Raw genomic sequence first — 16,719 nt, forward strand, 5'->3', positions numbered from 1 at the left:
ATATTTGGAACATGATAATCATATCAGTCATTTGAATCTCATCAAAAATATTTTTCAAAATGCATCATTATATTTGAAAAATCCAAAAAAAATCATAAAATCAAAAAATTCTTACCAATCTCGCCCCATGCTGCGTTCGGTGGTAACACTAGATCAGGATCTCCTCGGAAATCTAGCCCAACATAGGGGTAGTCATCCATGGAGATGATCTGCTGATCCCACCAGGTGAAGAAATCGTCATCGAAGGCAGTCCTTGGGACCTCCCCACCCCCTAGATGTTTCATTAGATCGGCCCACCGGCCCATGCGTGGATCGTGGGGTGATGATGGAAACTGCTACCCTGGGGCGGAGTGCGGGAACCTTCTCGAAAAAGAAAGTACACAGGATAGTCCCATATCCAAAGTTCTTGGTTTTTCCCCTCCTGATAGAAGTGAGTTGGCTCTTCATGTTGGCCAGAAGAGGAGTACACCATTCGAACACAGTACTGAGACAGTCAACTGCCACGCTCATGATGACCCGTGATGCCTGATGCAGAGAGGATGATCCATTCACTCGAGCTATGGTGAACAGGATTATCCTAAGTGACAAACTCACCACATGTGTGATGGAAATCTGGCTCCCAACCTTCTTGGGATGTCTCAGGCAGTATATCTGTACATAGTCCTCTATCGTGAGGCCACTTCGTGTCCTGCCCCAGGAATGTACTACCTCTCCCCTTCGAGAAAGGCTCGTGATAAAATAGATATCCTCCACTTCTACCCTGAGCAGCGTCTGATCGATCATAAAGGCTTCCTCCTTGATGTCCCAATAATCAATGAGCATCTCAAGCAGACGCGTGTTCGCTTTCATATTTGGCAGTTTGAAAAATTTAAGCAAACCGCATCCCCGTAGGGCATCTAATGATTTAGGACTATTCATAACTTCATTATCTACCGCTGCGTGCTCTCTTTCATGCCACGTGACAGGCATCCTGAGAAAAAATCGATTTAAAACTGTTAGTTTTTGTTTAAAAATGGTTCGCGGCGTATATGCGGGTCCCTGTGCACACAGTCACGTATAGGGCCCGCATATACGCCGCGAGGAAATTTTTGACAAAAGTTCAATGGTGAAACATCAATCAAAAATCTTAAAACCTGTCACAATCAATTGCAAGCTAAGTATAAGAGTTACCTGGAGGTCTTTGACGAATTTGAACGGTTGAATCTGGCTGTGGGAAGTTTGCTCCTTTTGCTCCAAATCCTTTGCTCTCAAACTCAAATGGTGAAAATGGTGAGTCCAATGCTTGGAATGTCGAGAATGGTTTGTTTTTTAGGACATTTTGGACGTTTTTCAATTTCGAGACGGTTCCATGATTTCTGACCCGTCATGGCAGGTATCATTTTCTCACTGGCATATAGGTTAGGGACACCATTTTTCCGTTGCATTATGCATACTAGCCTCCATTTGTAGATATGTCTGCCATAGGGTGGATCCCATCGTGTTATGGTTCGTAAGCCATCTTCACTCGCCATATCTTTAAATCATGACACGATGGTAGAGCCATCCTTTACATGGGCATCATAGTTAGCACCTCACTAAAATTTGTTGCCCATGTTGCTCCATTGAGTAGGCTCGAGAGTCCTCTGTAGTCCCGCCATGACTTATGTGTTGAAGACTCATTCCTCTTAGCTTCTCCGCTTTGTTTTGGCCTTATACCCTAGAGGCTCCTTTGTGTTGAGTTGTACTACTGCATTGCATATTGACCACTTGCACCTTTTGGCCTAGAGCCGGCTTCACTTGGACTCGTGTTTAAGCCAACTTTTGACCATGAGGACTACAAAATCAACCTTGCATACCTTTGACTTCTGCAGCTTGACACACCTTGACCCATGGAAGGAACACACCTTTGAGTGTCACTGACCAGTTTTCACCTCCTTGCATTGAGCATAGGAACTTTCCATTCCCAAGAACTACATAATCTATTTCACTGACACTCGTTCTTTCCACTGTACCATAGCATTCTTTTATTCTCTTTCCAGCTTACCAGAAAAACGACAAAAAAAAACAAATATTCCAAAAAGAGCGGGAACGGGACAGTATTTCCATTTATTGTTGGCAGCTAGAGTCAATCGTGTCGCCCTTGAACAAAGCACTCAAAACAAAGTCTCCTCCGCATGGGTGGGATTTAGTTTGACTTAGGTACGCCATAACCTTTTTATTGAGTCAGTTTTCCCCCGATTGGTTATCTCTTCCAATCATATGGAGGGTTCGTTCGTGCCTCCTGCATGGCGAACTTATACAGAGTCATCATATGCTGCCACATAGTCACATTGAGTCGTGCTTTTGTTCAAGGGAAGTTAGCCTGAGTCGGCCTCTCTGCGGTGTCTCTTGACTCATTTTTCAGTCAGCCATCCCTGGTTGTCAGTGTCATGTCTATCATCACATCAGCTATATTGGTCCTTTACTCATGCTGGTTTGAGAAGGTCCCCATTGAATTCTTGCTGGGGGGTCTTGTCCTTATCGACGATGACACCCTGCTCTGAGGACAGGCCTAGAGCTGCACCCTGGCCCTATTTTCATTATTGATAGGTCACCTTGTGCTCAGCATTGATGAGTATCATGGGTCTTTGACTAAGTGGTTTCCCTTGTGTTCGACATCAGCTTACATTATCACACATTGGGATTCGTGCAGTACCTTGGTTTCCATTTGACCCTATTGGTGGATACCTCGCCTCTGTGTCAGCTTTCATTATTGGTTGGTTCAGAGGGTTTCTGTCGTGCACTAGTGTTACAAGGAAAAGTGTCTACACAGAACTGCTTATCCCACTAAGGTGTGATAGCTACCTTAGAAACAAACAAAGTAAAGCTACTTTCGTTTTTCCTTTATGAAATATAGATGAGAGAAGAACAAAGAAGACCAACCTCTGTCTTGCACTAATCTCCTAGTTCGATTCCTCTCTCTCTTGATAGCCTTTCGCTACTTGTTCCCTTGCACGCCCAGCTTCATAGAGTACCTGTAAGATCACAGTAGCATATCACTATACAAGAACATGGATCTATAATCATAAACAATCTAGGATCAGATGTAAATTGACCATACAAATGCAGAAAACATAAATGACACAAGAGTATGGAGGAAAACTTGAATAGCTTTTATTGATAAACAAGAAAGAGCCAAGGGAGTTACAACTAGTTCTTCTGACCCAGCATCATCCTCTCAGCAAGGAAGCCCCTCTTCACCTCATACAAAGCTTAGGTCACCCCACAATCTGATGTTGTCTCAAGAAACCAATAGGAATTCCTTACAATATGCAAAATTTCAGAATCCTCGAGAATCCTCCTCATCTTCTTTCTCCTTCAATTGGTCTCACTTACATATTTTATAAATGGTAACATATCCTCTAACCATCTTTTCCATTTTTGGAATTTTATTCCCATAACCTCATAAAATGTACATTATATTATCGTACTATTTTCTTTTATTTGTTGTTACAATTTTTCTTTCAAATTAAAATAATGTGGCTATTATCCAGAATCCTCCTCATCTTCTTTCTCCTTCAATTGGTTTTTGGTCTATTATTATAGGGAATCTCAAAAAAAAAAAAAAAATCTCACTTATATATTTTATAAATGGTAACATATCCTCTAACCATCTTTTTCATTTTTGGAATTTTCTTTCCATTAACTCTTAAAATGTACATTATATTATCGTACTATTTTCTTTTATTTGTTGTTACAATTTTTCTTTCAAATTAAAATAATGTTGCTCTGCTTTTGTTGGATCCTATGGCTATTATCTAGAATCCTCCTCTGCCTTCTTTCTCCTTCAATTCGTTTTTGATCTATTATGATAGGGAATCCGAGGGAATTTTTTTTTCATAAACTCTTAAAATGTACATTATACCATCATAATATTTTTACTATTTTCTTTGTAAATTAAACAAATTTTTAAACAGACACCAAATTAGTATATGATATTTTTTGAACGATTTGATTGCTAAATCTACCAAAACATACATACTCTACCTCCTCTGGTTTTGAAACACATACTCTTAATCATTAAACCCACACTCAAACTGTATTACAAAACTCCTTAACCAAATTAATATTAGAAACTCCTTGCTTAATTAATATTAGATTATTATGTTAATGTAATCTTTATATTAACCATTTTTTCAAAACTTTATGGCTAGTAACATTGACGTGAAAATGGAGTCGAACCAACATACCTTCAAATATAGAGTGGGAGGTTAGTCGTCGCTCTGCAACTGATCCTCTGCGATTGAGGCCGTTGCCTCGACCCTGTGGCCGCTTTGGAGGGTTTCCTGCGCGGCATTGATCCTGCGCAGTGCCCCCATTCTGCACGATGCTCCCATCCTGCGTGGCGCTCCCATTTTGCACGGCGCTTCGGTCCTCTGATCTAGCTTTACAGAGGTACCTTTTCTGGGTTGGCTTGAAGGATTATGTACACTGGGAGTTGTGTGGGATCGCTTCAATCCTTCAATGGAGCCACCGCCGCCTCCCCTCTCTGATGCTGAGGCTTTTCTTAAACTGTTGGATTCTCTCCCAAAGAAGAAAGCAACCGAGGCTGTGAAGTTTGTGAAGCATTTGGATGACATCCCCGAGATTGAGCTCCCTCCTGAGGGTCCGATACAGGTCGCCCTTTCTTTGGTAGAGCATGCTTTGGTTGGACAGTTCACTGGACTTGGCCCTCCCCCAAAACCACGGAGAGCTGGGTAGCAAGGAATTGGGCACCGTTGATTAAAAACAGAGTCACTTCATATTTTCTAGGGAAGGGATTCTTTCTATTTGAATTCTTTGAAAAGGATGATAAGGATCTGATATTCCTCAACAGTCCCTATTTCATGGGCCCCCAGGGGATGTATCTTAATAAGTGGACGCCCAATTTTGACCCAGCAGTTGACGTCCCCATAGCCGTCCCTGTGTGGGTTAGGTTGCCCAATCTGCCAGTGCATTGTTGGAATTGGGAGTCTCTTAAGCACATCGGAAACACCTTGGGAAAATTCATTGATCGAGCAAACAGTAAAGATCAATATGAATGTTCTAGAATCTGTGTGGAATTTGATCTTGAGATCGGTTTTCCCAAGGCAATAAAGATTAGGGTTGGAAGTTGGACGCATGTTCAAAAGCTGGACTATGAGTAGCTTCCGTTCAAGTGCAGGAAATGCCATGTCTATGGCCATTTTGCTAGAGGATGTCTAAAGAATAGTGAAGTGGAGAAAGGCAAGGAGGAAGGATGGACTCAGGTCAAAAGGACCAAAACCGCTCACAAAGCCCCTAGAACTGGTAATAAAAATGGCAAAGTCCCCCAGGCAGGCTCTGGGATTCAAACACCTCTCATGGAAGAACAAGGAAACAAATATACACTATTAAGCTCAGCAATAGAAGACACCTAAGAAATAGAGATGCAGAAAGAAGGATCGCCCCACAAAGAGCCCCCCTCGGGACCAAAGCAAGTCGAAAGTAATGCAGACAGACCGAAAGAGATACCCACAGAAGAGGCTGAGGAAGTGCAAGGTTCAGAGGACTCAAAAGAAGAAGGTGAAATAGGGGATTTGCAAACCTTGGCTAGAAGATCATTGAGAGGCCGAAAATCTGCCCGTGAAAAAAGAGAACAGGAGACTTATAAAGACAAACTCCAAGGAAGCCAACCAACCCTTGAGAAACTCTTGGAAAAAACTCCGAAGACGACCAAAATCAGTCCCAGAGCTCTAAAGGAGCTCTCCATTCAAAAAGCAAGTGATGAAGATTGTCTCCTGGAATTGTAGGGGTATGGGGAGCAGAATAAAAGAAGAAGCCATTAAAATCTTGATAAGATCCGAATCTCCTGGTATACTCCTCATCCAGGAGACTAAAATGGAGGAGAAGGCCTTCCTCCATATCGGCAAAAAATTGTGGAAGAGAAGTGAATGGCAAGCTGTTTCAGCTCGTGGTGCCTCAGGAGGCCTGGGCACCCTTTGGAACGCAAATAAATTCTTAAAGATCAAAGAGGTCGCCAACACCCATTGGCTGCTCTCTAAGCTACAACACGTTGATTCAGATGATACCCTCTGTCTCTTCAACGTGTATGCTCCAATCAGTGCAGGAGAGAAAAAGATCTGCTGGGATTCCATTAGAAGTTTGGCAGATTCTGAAGATTTAGGGAACATCATCATTGCAAGGGACCTAAATCTCACCTTATCTTTGGCTGAAAAGCGTGGAGGAAGCATTGTAAGGGATCCGGCGTGAGAATGGGTCGAGGACCTGCTTCAAGATTGGGACATGATCGACATTAAACCTTCGACGGGCAAGTACACTTGGTCCAATAAAAGACTCGGTTCAGGACACATCGCTGCAAGGTTCGATAGATTTCTTGTTCAAAGTACTTTTCTTCTTCTTGGTTTAGAGTTTGGAATGCATATTCTCCCTTGTAATGTCTCCGATCACAGACCCATCAAACTTGATCTTCTGGCCCATATGGATCAAGGTCCTATTCCTTTTAAATTCAGTCCCCTTTGGGTTAAGGAACAGTCCTTTATGCAATTAGTAAAAGATACTTGGAAGCAGCCAGTCAACGACTTTGCCTTCTTTGTTTGGGAGGAAAAAATCAGGAGAGTGAAAGCTGCAATGAAAACTTGGGTAAAATCCCTTCCTAACCCAGCAGTGGAAAGGAAAAAGTTCCAAGAATGTCTCGAGAATCATCATCTAAAATCAGAAAATGAAGAGATCACAAAAGAAACTCTAGACAAGGAGGCTGAACTTCAGCAAAAATTTCTCAAGGCAAGCTTGTCCAAGGAAGAGTATTGGAGGATTAAATCTCGTAGGCTTTGGCTCAAGGTTGGAGATAGGAACTCATCCTTCTTTCACAAGCAAGCCCAAGCCTGGAAAGTTTCAATTCCATCTCAGAAATCAAGTAAGAGAACATCAACCACAGAGATATACAAAGTATAAAAAGCGATGCTTTCCTTCACTTCAAAAATTTGTACAGCGAAAACGAGGGCCTGGGGCACACATCAACTTTAGTGAATGAGGTGCCCTCACTGATTACTGCCAGAAAGAATTAGTTTTTGGAAGCAGAAGTCATTAATAATGAAATAAAAACCTCCCTCTTTGCAATGGAGCCAGATAAGGCCCCGGGCCCAAATGGCTTTACTGCCAGATTCTTGTAGAATTGTTGGCAGATTTTGGAAAAAGATTTATGCAGAATGGTCCGGAAATCTCAAGCTTGTCAGAAAATTGGGGGAAGCACCAATTCGGCTTTCCTGGCCCTTATTCCTAAGGAAAAAGGTGCCAATTCCTTCGCCATATTTCGTCCTATCTCCCTTTGCAATATAGGCTACAAGATGATAACAAAAGTGATCGCAAACAAACTGAAAATCATCCTACCAGACATTATCCCTGAGAATCAGGGAGGTTTTATTTAGGGAAGACAGATTGTGGACAATTTTATCCTGGTCCAAGAGGCGATTCACTCAAGCTTGACCCGGAAAGAGAAAGGAATGGTTATCAAGTTAGATCTTGAAAGCGCTTTTGACAGGGTGAGACATAGATTTCTGTTGGATGTCCCGCACAAATTTAGTTTTGGCCTCAAATTTATCAACTGGATCAAGGCTTGTATTAGTGAGCCTTGGATTTCCCCTTTGGTGAATGGGAGGGCTACTGATTTCTTCAAAGCCTCTAGAGGGCTGAGGCAAGGGTGTCCTCACTCCTCCTTGCTCTTTGTCCTCCAAGCTTCTGTTCTCAGCTTCTTTCTGAATAAAAAGCAGATTGATCAAGAAATAATGGGATTGAACATCGCAAGAGGTGTCAAAAACATAAACCATGCGCTATTTGCAGATGACTCTCTCTTGTTGGGTGCAGCCTCCTTGCCCATGGCTAAAAAATTTAAAGATGTGGTGGATGCCTATTGTGAAGACTCTGGAAGCAGCCTCAATAAAGGCAAATGTCACATCTACTGCTGGAACTCTACTACCAGATCGCTCCAAGCTATCTCCAGCTGTTTCAGCTTCACAGCCTCCTCTTCATGGTCATCTTTCAAGTATTTGGGGCTTCCTGTTTTCCAAAAAAGGGCTCTCAGTAGAGACTGGCTGCCTCTGTTGGAAAAATTTAAGTCCAAAATCCACTCCTGGGGCTTCAATTGGCTCAATCTGGCTGGCAAGACAGTGCTTATAAAAGTTGTCTTGAACAACCTTCCCATTTACCAGTCTGCAGTTATGATGGCTCCTATTGGCATCATGAGGAAAATGGAGGATTATATAAGGAATTTCTTTTGGAAAGGCGGCAAAGTAAATGAGAAGAAAATTCCTCTATTAAGATGGGACATAATCTCCTTGCCCAGAATGGAAGGTGGCCTGAACTTCAAGAACATTAGTAAGAAAAATATTGCATTGGGTGCAAAACTGTTATGGAGGATAATTGCCCCAAACCCGGGTTGGGCTCAGCTAGCGTTGTGGAAAAAATATTTCCGTGGGCAGAGAACACGCTGTCTGGACAATCCCAATACAATCTCTAGAATGATGATCCACAAACTGTGCGCAAAAGCTTCCTCCTTAATTAATCTCCATGCGCACTGTATCCCTGGAAATGGCAAGCACATTAAAATATGGGATGATCGTATCATGTGTTGTGATCCCCTAGCTGATGATCGCTCCCTGGTTCTGCTGAAAGACTGGATGGACAGAGCTAGTTTTAAAACTCTGTGGGACATATCACATTGGGAGAATGGCGATTGGCAGAGTTGGGTACAGCTAGAGGTGCCTAAGAACCTTTCCAAAGATTACACTATCTTTCTATCCCTCTTAAAAGGCAAAGCTCCAATGAACAGTAGAAAATCAAACACTCGGGGATGGGGTCCGACCCTTGGGTGCTACTTAGTCTCGCAGGGCTATAGGCAGATCTCCCTGCATCCTCATGTTCCTCCTGATCCTAAGCCCTGGCAGGGGATCTGGTCTCAGACAACGATCCCTAAAATCGACTCATTCTGCTGGCTTCTTTGTCATCAGAGAATTTTGACTGACGAAAGGCTTTGGAAAAGCGGCTATATGGGGCCCTCTCGTTGCTCACTATGTGGGGAAGACGAAGAAAACGCCTCCCATCTGATGCTCTTCTGTAATTTTACTGTTGAACTTTGGAAAGAGGCCTTAAGCCCATGGAGCATTGACTTCGCCCCCCCTAATCGCTGCTCTGATCTGTTTTCAAACTGGAAGCTAATGTACCCGAGTGGCACTCCTCAGAATGCTCATATCAAAGAAGTTTGGCTCGTGCTTCCCAAATTAATCTGCTAGCATATATGGCTGGAAAGAAATCAAAGGATTTTCAGAGACAAGAAGAGCGATCCCAAGATTACCTGGGTAAAAATTAAAAGCCATCTAAAAGAATGTTTGGGAGATCAGCTAGATGGGGCAGATCTTAGTGAACAAGACGCCGAATGGGGCGCTTCTCTTGATCTCCACTTCACTGATATAGCCAGGCATCCCTCTCCTCTAAAACACTGGCAAATTCGCCTTAAGGCTGCAGAATTCTTTGAGTTTTGCATAAAGAAGGCAAGAAATGCTCTCTTTTTTGACGGGGCAGCAAAAGGCAATCCTGGTATTTCCGGAGCAGGTGGAGTAGTCAAAAGTGGAGAGGGCAAAACTGAATTTAGATACGCCTGGGGAGTGGGCTTCAATACCATCATTCAAGCTGAAGCTCTGGCTCTTCTCCAGGGACTCAAGCAGCTCCTTTTTCTGGGTATCAAAGAGGCAATTGTATTTGGGGATTCCCAGTCTATTATAAAGGCCATTATGGACAATTCTTCTCCTTCAGATTTAAGGTTATCAAGATTGATGAGCATAATTAGATCCCTGATAAATTCCTTTCAGAGTCTGGAATTTCTTCATGTTAAGAGAGACAACAACAAAGACGCTGATGTTGAAGCCAATAAAGCGGTTCTCCTCCCTCTCGGAGTTCTTCTAAGAGACGGAGACGAAGGTTGGGATCCCATCCCTTAACTGTCTGATTAAAATGTTTTACTGTCTTTTATTGGAGCAGTTTGTTTGTATCTGCAAATTAGGAAAGATAGAGAAGATCACTCGTAACATAGTTTGCAAAATTCGCAGGCTCACTAGTGGGGAAGCCAATTGGTTCCTGGCCGAGGAGAAATATGAGATCTGCCTATCTCTTTGTAACCTGAATTGAGGCATCTCTGCCAAGAATCAATATATCAAACTAACCGTTTCTGTCAAAAAATATATATATATATATATATATAAACCATATTTTAATCACATCTTTTTCAAATTGCGTGTTAAAGTGGAAAGGAACGTTATATTTATTTCATTAAATATAGCAGTGATTATTTATCAACATATTTAGTGACTATCCTATGATCTTGAAAGTTCCCTCTTCATGTTCCATATTTCCGTCTTTGTGATCGTATACAAATTTAAGGGATTTATACTAATATAGCAGTGATTATTTATCAATACATTTACTAACTATCATATGATCTTCATATTCGATATTCGATATTTCCGTGTGTTCGTATAAAAATTTAAGAGAATTATACTATTAGTGTTATGGATGATAAAGTTGTCGTTTTTAACTTATAATTTTTTAAGGGTATCTTGTCCTTTCATTATCTTAGATTTGTATTAGATTAATGGTAGATTATTATGATCATCTTGTGTTAAGTCAAGGGTATATGTTCAAGTGGAGAAGTGCAAATTGCTTGAATATTTAATATATAATTTAATAACTTTAATTGTAATCCCTATATAAATATTAAAGTCATATTAATTAATTTAAAAATTATATGTCATTATTCATAATTATTTATAATTATTTGAATCATATATATTTTTTATTTTTATTTATATAATTATCAAATTATTATAATATTGATGTTGTAATTTTAATATTTTTTTTAAAATATAGGATTTCACATTTTAAATATTTTTTTTTTTTTTGAAAATAGTTGCAGATGCTTGAATTATGAAGGAACAAATGAAACTTTTGAATGAAAGTAAAGAGAACATAACTAGGTTAAATAGAAAGTGAGTTGGAAGAGGGGACAAAGGGGAAAGGGGGACGAGGACGAGGACGTGGAACTTTAAAGGAAATAGCTAGAAGAGAGTTATATTCCTCCTCTTTCTACTTAACCTAGTTTGACTATCATTACTTTTATTCTAACGCCCGTGACAATAAATGGAGCATCGACTCAAAGCATTACACATTTCACTCATTTGCCACATTTTCTAGGAGTAATAGAATAAGACAACATTTTTTAATTCTAAATTTCATTTGCCTTTTCCAATTTTTTTTAATGGTTGATTTATATTAATGTGTTTTATAAATACTTATGCGAAGACTTGTTTATATTATGAACCTGCAATAATAAAGGTGAATCTTTAACCTATTTTTAATTAAACTCCTACTCCGGGGACTAAAAGCTAGGCTTTAGTTGGCTTTGTTGGCTTTGGGAGACGAGAACATTTAAAATTTAAATTATAATAATTTTATATATCTTTTTTAACCTCAATTAGATCTTATTAAATTTAAATTGTATCAAATTTTTTATATAAAAAGACATGAACCTAAATTCATATGGAAAAAACTTTTAAAATTATATATATATGATTTCTTTATTTTAAAATATCAAATCATACATAATTTAAAGAGGAGTGATAAAGTACATATTGAATTTGTTACAATTTATTATCTTTTTAATAATAATAATAATATCCATTTTTAAGGTCACGGCCAAGTCAGACACTAAATGGCCAAGCCAGACACTAAATTTGTGTATGGGACCCTCTTGTTTGTGGGACAAGGGACCCACCTCCACGCTTTGACTGCTAAGTCTACGAAGGCATACATACTCTACCCCCCTCTGATTTTGAACATGTAACCTCTTAAAAAGAAACACATGCTCTTAACCATTAAACCCACTCAAGCTGTATATACCTTAGGACTAGAGTTAAAAATCTCACATCAATCACTCAACATTTATATAAAAAAATTAAATGTATCTTCTTTTAAAATATAATATTAAACGTATTTTGAATATCTAATACTTAAGTTATACATATTTACTGACTAATAGTATATTGCTTGACAACTGTAGACCTCTGCAGGAGAATAATTTTCTGCGCTGAGGTTATGAGAAGTTTAACCTAATATGTCGTTTTCTGTTGTTGACAGGGTAAAAAGCATAATGAGGTTCACGGAACTTCAAAGTGTCCAGGGATAGAATTTGATGATTAAATTGCTCGTACGGAAATAGAATTCGACGAGTAAATCGTTCCCCTGGGTGAGATTTTAGCCGTCAAATACCGTGAAGAGTTCTTCAAAATATGTCAAGAAACTTCATTAAAATATGTAATACATATGCTTAATTTGTTCAAACCGTCATTTGACGGGTAGGTTGGAATTCAAATTTCAACCCCGGTCGGATTCTCCGTCATCCAAGTCGTCCAAGAGGGAATCCGTGTAGTGCACTCTACCTTTTCTTTCAAACCTTTTCTATGTACGGGACCTTTTCTTTTGGCTAAAATCCAGGTGTCATTCAACTGCAAATTCATATATTTTGAAAGGTTAGAATTTGATTTTTATTTTAATTATGTTTTTATTGGATTTGGGTTTCACGGATCTTACCTATTTTTTAATAATTTATGTAGTCATATAAGTTAAATGGTTGATTGATGCTGATTGATGCTCGATATTATTTAAATTAAATTAATTTTATTATATTTAATTTTTTATTTAATTTTATATTTTTATAATTAAATTATTTTTCATTTTAATTTAAATTTTTTATTCTATTTTTTTATAATAATGGTTAAAAAATTGTTAAAATAATTAAAAAAAATTTAAAAAAACTATTAACTATTAAAATTAAAGTTAATGTTTAATCTTATTTTAAAATTAAAGTTAATATTTAATCTTATTCTACAAGACCATACAGAATATATGTCCCTTATTAAATTTCATTCAATTTTTTAATTCACAAAACAAAAATTATTGGGGCATTCTAATCATTTCTATCCGCGAATTATTGGAGCTAGTGATCTCTGAGTTTAGGCTTAGGTGACAGAAAAGTTTTTTTTTTTTTTTTTATATATATTTCATATTGAATTATTTGTGTTGGGTTTCTAATTCACAAATGTGATTCATCTTCCAACCATTTCACTTTTTTGTTTTCTTGTTAAAATTTGAGAAATATATATTTTTTAAGAGTGGAATTGAAATATATAAATGTAATCTATATATTAAAAATTCTTTGGAATACTAGAATTTAATTTAGTTAATAAACACTTGAAAATTCTTTGGAATATTAGAATTGTACATACAATGTAGCTAAAATTTATTTTTCCAATAATGTTTTTTAATGAATTTCAAATAAAATTAACATGTTCAAACTTAAAATAATTAAGTTACGCTATTTATAGGAATATTAAAGGATTATAAAGGTGTATATATTTTACCCTAATGAACTCCTTAAAAATTGGTTGGAATATTTGAATTGTACATACAATGTAGCTCAATTTATTTTCCCAATAAATTTTACTGGGATTTCAAATAAAATTAATATTTTTATGTATGAAAATGAGGAAGAATATACCCTCTCATTAAATTTCATTTATCTAATTAAATTTTTTATTAAAAAAACTAAATTATGGAAACTCTATTACAAAATACATGCTTGTAGACGTAATTATTCCACCATTCTAACCATTTTATATCTTTGCTTTTTGTTAAAATCTGATCAATATAATAATAAAATTATAATTTTTCATAAAACTTTTCATTATTTAAATTGTATTTTTGAATATATAAATTTAATTGACTCCTCAACTTATTTTTAACTACTAAAATTGTATACCTAATGAAACTCAAATTTGTTTTTCAAATAAATCTTTATTAGATTTAGAATTAAACTAACTTAAATTATTAAAAATATATATATAAAGCAAAATCAATTAAACTACACCACATTATTTATAGGACATTATTTATCCAACACTTGAAAAATATTGATACTCTATCTTCTTTCTGTTATATTTAAACATATATATTCTTAACCATTAAACTTAAATAAATATAATTTTTTTAATTAATTTTTGTTAAAAAATTATGATAAATATAATTCAATCTAAAAGGTTTATTATTCTAAACTTTAAAAATATGACCAGCAATGGTAAAGTATCATCGTAATTTCAGGGAGTCCATACAAACAATTTCATTACTGCAAAATCTATCCTATTTAAAGAGGATACTTGCGCCATTTCCGCATCATTAGTGGACGTCGCCAAAGCATACTGTCTTCTTATATGACGGTCAAGCCCAGCTTTATGTACACAATTCAGAAAATGTTAGAAATACTATATAGGGATTTCAGAAATATATCCGTAATATATAAACTATATAGACTCGATTACAGCATTACGTTGCCTTGTCAGAAGGAATTAATCAAGATAATTCAAGATAGATGCAGAAGCATGCATTATTTTTATAATCTAAATTCAATTCCAACATTCCCTTCTGATCTTACATGTACCATTATTATTAGTCTCATTATTCATCCAATGCTATGGTGTGATAACTATTTGCGAAGGTTTGGTTTCCATCAATTTTATTATTTAATCTCGGTATAACTTATATATACAATTATTAGTCAGGAGACTGTGGTGCAACGGCTGTGTATGGAGATTTAGTCACAATCCCTATTTCTGAAGATTTGGTCCCCACAGATACTAATATCTAATCCCAAAACTATATACACCTAAAAGCTGCTCCTGGCATAATTTCTTCAATTTAAAAAAAAACATGTACAATCCTGGCATAATTTCTTCAATTTAAAAAAAAAAACATGTACAATTATTGCCATTGAAATTACATCCAGTGGAATCCACTGAAATTCGTTAAACTATGAATAGTTCCAGAGAGATATTTCGACATAGATTGATCCATTTTCGTCATAGAAATTATCAGCAGCACAAGTACTACCGTATAACACTTCTGGTTCGAGCATCCATGGCGGGGCTACCAATAGAGCTTCTGCCATGTTACCCAAAAAATTGGGTAGATCGAACAGAATATCCTCGTCTATAATCACCGATTCGTTCTCCGAAAGAAAACTCGAAATCCAAGCTGAATCATACACGCAAGCTGCTGCGGCTTCTTTCTGGATACTCGGCTCTGCGGGCATTACAGTGTCTCCACAACTGTTTGTCCCCGCAGAGTCGCGGGATCGATCCTCGTTATGATATTCTCCTGAAGGCATGTGAAAGTCAGCCGCAGAGGCCGCCGCGGCCCTCTGGATGTCCCTGGGTGACAATGTGACGGGGCGAGGCAACGAAGAGGCGAGGTGGGGAAAATTGAGAAAAGCCGAGTTCCCCCTGACGCTGAGAGCCGCCACGTCGTGGGCTCGAGCTGCCATCTCTGGCGTCCGGAACGTCCCCAACCAAATTCTGGTTTTCTTCCTGGGCTCTCGAATCTCCGACACCCATTTACCCCAAGACCGCATTCTCACGCCTCTGTAAACGGGGTGCCGCTTTCCTTGAACTCCCAGCTCCCGCTGTTTATCTCCATTACTGACTGTGGACTCCTCTTGACTAGAATCCTGTGCATTGTTACTTTCCGCTGCACGACGCTTGCGCGACCTATTCTGCATTTAGTCACAACGCAGATTTCTGCCCGACGGTACCAGACTGATAAAAAATAAACGAACCTGAGTCTCTGCAATCAGAAGGACCACCACCTGCAAAACTACGGCGTGCTGCTAATTTAAATGTAAGGTCGAACTGGGACGATTGCAAACATGGTACATTGGAAATCCAGTCTGGCAAGATGACTTTATTTTGTTTTTGATTTATATGAATATATGTTTATAGTGAAAAATAAATGGGACCATTGTAATAATAAATACTATAATGAATATTATATTGCACATTTAAGTTTGTCAAGTTGTGGGTGATTTTTCAAGTTTGACTTGTATTTTGATCAATTGTGACTCATGGGCATTTAAGATGTCAAAGTTATTTTGATAAAGTGACGTAGGATCGCACTCGCCACACTTGTTATACTTACTTTAAATTGACTAGATTTTAGCATGTTTCTTTCCCAATTACCATCCCAACCACCAACACCAGTGAGGTTTAATCTCGTGGCCTTGCTAAAAAAACGGCTGACTAAATTTTAGCATATCTCCTCCCAACCACCAGTGAAATTTAATCTAAATCGCCTTGCTAATAAAACACAACATAATATTATTTTATTTTTAATTTAAATGAGTATTTTTAAGATCAGTAACTTATTTCGTTTTTTATTTATATGAATATATTTATGATGAAAAATAAATGGGACCATTGCAAAAAACACTACATTGCGCATCCAAGCTGGGATTCTGATATTATTTTATTTTTAATTTCAATAATTTATTTTGTTTTTTATTTATATGAATATGTTTATGGTGAAAATAAATGGGACTATTGCAAAAATACTACATTGGACATCCAACCTGGCATTCTGATATTCTTTTATTTTTAATTTAAACAAATATTTTTATGGTCAATAATTTATTTTGTTTTTTTATTTATATGAATATGTTTATGGTGAGAAATAAATGGGACCATTGCAAAAACACTACATTGGACATCCAACCTGGCATTCCGATGTTATTTTGTTTTTAATTTAAATGAGTATTTTTATGGTCAATAATAAATGGGACAAATGCAAACAGACTGCATTAAAATCTAACCT

General features: G+C 37.6%; 1 pseudogene; it reads right to left on the reverse strand.

The window, feature by feature from the left end:
- Window positions 1-14,722: 14,722 nt before the first annotated feature.
- LOC149258354 (ethylene-responsive transcription factor ERF024 pseudogene) lies at window positions 14,723-15,813 on the reverse strand (annotated as a pseudogene).
- Window positions 15,814-16,719: the final 906 nt, after the last annotated feature.

Source organism: Pinus tabuliformis, chromosome 6, assembly GCF_031772625.1.
Source record: "Pinus tabuliformis cultivar Carrire ecotype Pingquan chromosome 6, CPIR1, whole genome shotgun sequence".
NCBI classification, from domain to species: Eukaryota; Viridiplantae; Streptophyta; class Pinopsida; order Pinales; family Pinaceae; genus Pinus; species Pinus tabuliformis.